The sequence below is a fragment of the Triticum aestivum genome, chromosome 7A (assembly GCF_018294505.1).
Source record: "Triticum aestivum cultivar Chinese Spring chromosome 7A, IWGSC CS RefSeq v2.1, whole genome shotgun sequence".
Lineage (NCBI taxonomy): Eukaryota > Viridiplantae > Streptophyta > Magnoliopsida > Poales > Poaceae > Triticum > Triticum aestivum.
Genome location: NC_057812.1, coordinates 239,339,216 through 239,344,956, shown reverse-complemented (window position 1 = coordinate 239,344,956; position 5,741 = coordinate 239,339,216).

Sequence of the window (5,741 nt, the reverse complement as noted above, 5' to 3'; positions counted from 1 at the left end):
GGCCTGGCATTTTGAGCACGTTGTATGCATAGTGAGAGGCTGCCATAAACTTGGCGAGCGCTGGACGGCCAAGGATCCCATTGTAGGGCAATGGAAAATCGGCAACGTCAAATGTGACCCTCTCAGTTCTGAAATTCAGCTCGCTGCCAAATGTGACCGGCAGCGTGATCTTCCCTTTCGGCTTGCTCCTTCCCGGGTTAATTCCTTGGAATGTGCCGGTCTCTTCGAGCTCGCTGTCAGGGATCTGGAGTTTGTGAAGGACCGCGGAGGAGATGAGATTCAAGCCGGCCCCGCCGTCAACTAGCATCTTTGTGACCTTGAGGTTGCGGATGGTTGGTGAAACCAACATCGGCAAGCACCCGACCGCAGTTACGCGATCAGGGTGATCCCCAATGTCAAAGATGATAGGCGTGCTGGACCATTTCAGGGGCTTGCGTGACTCTATGGATGGCTCCACTGCATTCACTTCCCGCATCCACTGCTTGAGCTGGCGGTGCGATGTATGCAGAGAGGCGCCACCGTCAACGCACAGGACCTCTGTGGCTTTCTGAAATTCCTGCTCATCGGCCTCATCATCATCCACGTCTTCGTCATCATCGTCATCTTCATCCTTGTCGCGGCCGCGGGGAGGTCTGTCTCCTTGCCGCTGCTTGGCCTTGCCGCGGCGTCCTCCTCGGCCGGGGCGTTTCTTGCCGGATCCACCAGTTCCTTCCTGGGCCTTCTCTTTGTCGCGTCGCTCGTATTCAGCTTTCTGCTGCTCAGCAAGCTGTTCGACCTTCTTGCAGTTCTGGAGATCGTGACCCTTGGTGCGGTGAATCTTGCAATACTGCCTGCCGGAGCTGTCCTGCTTGTCGGCGGCCGCCACAGGATGGGCCTCCTTTTCGAAGCCACCAGCCTTAGCTTCCTTGGCGCCACCTCCGTTGCCGGTCTGCTCGACAGCTAACACTTCCTTGGCCTTATTCCTTCTGTTGTTCCACCGCCGGCCTTTCCTTGCCGGGGCGACATCCTCACTGTCAGATCCTCCTGCTCCTGTACTCTCTCCGGGGAGCCTCCTCCCCTCTTCAGCGCGTGCACACTTGTCAGCCAGGGCGTAAAGCTCGCTAACGTCTCTGATCTTACACATCACCATCTCCTCCCTCATCCTTCGGTTTCGTACGTTCTGATGGAACGCGCTGATGATCGCGGCGGGGTGGACGTCTGGGATGTTGTGCTGTACACGGCTGAATCTCTGAATGTACTTGTGCAGTGGCTCTCCTTCCTTCTGGGCGAGCAGATGAAGATCGCTCTCTTGGCCATGTGGCTTGTGGCCGCCTGTAAAGGCGCCGACAAACTGATGGCACAGATCAGCCCAGGAGGATATGGAGTTGTCCGGCAAGTGCATGAGCCAGGATCTGACATTGGGCTTCAGCACCAGCAGGAAGTAGTTGGCAAGGATCTTGTCATCTCGTCCCCCGGCAGCCTGCACCGCAATGGTGTAGATGCTGAGGAACTCCGACGGGTGCATCTTGCCGTCGTACTTCTCCGGCACGTCTGGCTTGAAATTCTTTGTGCTGGGCCACTGGACTTGCCGCAGCTCACGGGTGAACGTAGGACAACCTACCGCGTACGGCAGATCGCCTGGTTCCCCTGGCGCATGCATGTCAACAGAGAGCCTAGCGCGCTTGTCGGATTAACGTCGCGCTTCTCTTTGGCGCTCGATGCGGGTTCGAGCGTCTTCTTGTTGTCGTTCATGGAGAACTTGGCGCTGGTCGCGACGAGCTCGTGGGTCCGACGACACGGTGGAGCCGCTGTTGGGGTGGAGCCGACGAGTCGGTGATTTTGGCCTTCGTAGTGGAGAGTGCATGGAAGTCGCACCTCCCTCAGTCTTGTTGCCATCGGCTCGCGTCCGGCTGTCCTGCCGCGGCAGCGAGGTGCTTGGTCGTCGCACAGTGTCGCCGTTGGCGAAGCCGATGAGGCTCTGGATAGTGGCCCTCCATTCGTCGGTCTTGTCCGCCGTCGGAGGATAGTCCAGGAGCAGCTGGGCCCGCGCCAAGGCTTCTGCAGGGGTGGTGGGCGGCGGAGGCGAACGGTGCGAGGAGAGGGGCGTGCTCGGACTCCTAACCAAGTTAGAAGGAGCAGCGTCCCGTCCCGGCGACCGCACCTCGCTGGGGCCAGCATGCTGGCGTGCATGCTGGTCTTCAACGCCACACGAACCACCAGCTTGATCTTGGGTTAGCGGACGTATGGCACTGCGAACGCTATGACGCTGATGGTCTCGCGCCTCCTGAGAGGGACGCGGTGCGCGCATGGACGCCGAGGTCTGTGCCGCCTTGTCCTTGGACTTGGCAGCGCTGTGGGCACCCTCGTCGACGCCCATTCCTCCGCCGGCGTCCACTCCACCACCCGTTTGTTCCGGAGGCGGTGGAAGCGACGTAGACGGAACAGCTGCTTCCGAATCCTTCTTCTTCGGTGGCATGTCGATGAATACGATGAAGATTTAGCTTGCATGCACGCCGGACCGGGTTCGCACAATCTCGACGCCCCCTACCTGGCGCGCCAAAGATGTCGGGGGGTGCTGATTCCACCAACACCTATGGGGACAGGGCCCGTTTCGGTTCGGTGGGGGGCGGAGAGTGCACAAAGAGCGGATTGAGGCAGTACACGCGGGCGATTTTACCCAGCTTCGGGCCGCACGGATGCGTAAAACCCTACTGCTGCTTGTTTGTGTGTATTGAATCTTTGCTCAGGAGCGATCGACGCTACCAGACTAAGCGTGGGAGTGTTTCTGGTGTCTCGAATGAGCCGAACCGGCCGAACCCCCTCTACGTTGCGCCTGGGCCTCCTTTTATACTTTCAAGGGGTCACTGACAGGTGGCAACGTAGACTAGAAGGGTAAAAATGGAAAAGGATGCGGTAGGTGCAGCTACTGCTACTGTGGATATAGTGCACCCTACCTAACTCTGACGGCAGGGGACAAGGGCATTAAATGCCTGTCTGAGTCTCCTAAACAGTGCAAAAGGTGACCATTAGGAGCGCAACCATTTGCCACGATGGGCTTCTCTTCATCTCCGCTTGCCACCACGTACCCCTAGCTGCACGGCCTCCTGCCATGTGTGCTTGGGAGAGTCCTAGAGCGACACGTTAGCAGGTGTGCTGGAGCGCGGGCACGAAGTGGGGGTTTCCCGCGGCAAGCTCCTTGCCGCGGCCGTCGTCTTGTCGCGTCCGGAAGCTTTTCGCTCGCCGGATCTTGCCGGGACGCAGGGCGCGTCGCGGCAAGCTTTCTTGGTATGCCTTGAGTGGCCTTCCCGGCAAGCTCCTCTTGCCGGGGTCTTGTCTCTTCCCGGCAAGATCCTCTTGTCGGGGCCTTGGTTGGCCTTCCCGGCAAGCTCCTCTTGCCAGGGCCTTGGTTGGCCTTCCCGGCAAGCTCCTCTTGCTGGGGCCTTGGTTTGAGTAGTTTGTTCTTGAATGGTCTTCAAGGGAACCGCGGAGGGTCTTGGCGGTCACCCGGCAAGCCTTGCCGCGGGGCGCTGCAACTGCCCGTGCACAAGTTCGGGGTACTAGGGTACCCCTACTCTAGTACACCGACAACCTGAAATTTTTGCTATACTTAAATATTGCTATTGGAATTATAAATACAATTATGATATTGATGTATTTATTGAGAAAGTCTCTGTTGTCCAAGAAGAGACTAATATTTTGCAGGAAACTATGGAAGAAGAAATTGATGAAACTATGAGCTCATTAGATAAAAAAGATGAGGAGGAGAGCGAAGAACAAAAGGAGGAAGAGCGGGTTGATCACCCGTGCCCACCTCTAATGAGAGTAACTCTTTATCCCATACATTGTTTAATTTCCCTTCGTGCTTACCAAAGGATGAATGCTATGATCCCGTTGATTCATTTGAAATATCCTTTTTTGATGAAGTTGATGCTTGCTATGCTTGTGGCCAAGATGCCAATATGAATTATGCTTATGGAGATGAACTTGCTATAGTACCCTATTTTAATAATTAAATTGTTGCTATTGCACCCACGCATGATAGTCCTATTATCTTTTTGAATTCTCCAAACTACACTATATCAGAGAAGTTTGCACTTATTAAGGATTATATTGATGGGTAGCCTTTTACCGTTGCACATGATGGTTTTGATGAATATAACATGCATGTTCTTGCTGCTCCTACTTGCAATTATTATGAGATAGGAACTACATCTCCACCTCTCTATGTTTCCAATATGATAGAATTGCAAGAAACTGCTTATGCTATGTATTGGCCTTTACTTGATGTGCTTGAATTATTCTTTTATGACATGCCAATGCATAGGAAGATAGTTAGTCTTCATCATTGCATGATATATGTTGCTTTGTGCTCACTTCTAAATGACAAATCATTGTCAATTAAAATTGGCTTTGACATACCTTGGGATTCGGGTGGATCCATTACTTGGGACTTTATGCCTAGCTTAACGGCTTTAAAGAAAGCGCTGCCAGGGAGACAACCCAGAACTTTTAGAGAGTCATTTACTTCATTGTGTGCTTTTATAAAGTTAAAAAAATATAGAGGGGAAATTAAAACTTTACAAAAGGAAAAGTGAAAGTGAGAAGGACGAACACCGTTGGAGTGGGGGATATCCTTGAACTTGTTCATGCCCATGGAAACTTTGTGAATCTTGAATTACAGAAAATTTTCAACAAAAAAAATTATCCCCTTGTACAAATCCATTGTATTATAAAAATAATGTGCCAAGATTTGCCTTTAAGATGATTAGATTGTAATCCTAAGATCGAGGAGGTCTCGACATGAGGAGGAGGAGAGGCAAGAGTTCAAGCTTGGGGATGCTCAAAGCGCCTGTTGGATTTCTGGTTCGGGCAAAACCCTTCAGGTTCGAACACAGGGGTGCACACGAAGATCTACCTCCTCTCTAACTCGCACACTCAACGATCTCACAGCCTAGCTTCGACGGACCCAAAGAACACGAGACACAAGATTTATATTGGTTCGGGCCACCATTGTGGTGTAATACCCTACTCCAATGTGGTGTGGTGGATTGCCTCTTGGGCTGTGGATGAACAGTTACAAGGGAAGAACAGCCTCCTGAAGAGAGGTGTTCTTGTGCTTGGTGAGCTTGTGTGTTTGAGGAAGATCTGGATCCTCTCTCCCTTCCAGAGCAGTTGCCCCTACTATGGTGGTGGCTAGTCCTATTTATAGAGGCCCTGGTCCACTTCCCAAATATTGAGCCGGAAGGGATCTCACAATGGCCAAATTCAAAGGGAGACAACTAGTACAAGTTATCCTGACAAAAGTAGTCTTTGGCTGCCAAAGGCTCTGGTGGTGATGCCGTCTTGGGCTCCATGCTGACCTCCGTCCTACCATCCTGCTAGTCTTGGTCTTGTTGCATCGATATGGAAACCTTTGCCTGATGCCTTGGAACTCCTCGCCTATGCTTGCCTCCTTAGCACCAAAGAGGAAGCGAGGACAGTACACTTGCTGGCGCCCGCCTGGCACCCGCTTGGTCTTGATCATCATGGCTTACATCATTGGAACCTCGTGAGGTTCGCCTTGCCTTGATCTCTCCGCCCTCGGGAGCCAGCCTGGTGAGGCCACCCCTGAGGAGGTCTTGCGTCGTCTACCTCGCGAGGCTTGGCCCCTCGCGAGGGTCTTGGGTGTTTGTTGGTGAAGATGGGTCGTACGGGGCCGCTGGAGGAGCCACACCGCGGGCCACAGGCAGGCAAGTCTGGGGACCCCCATTACCAGAACGCCG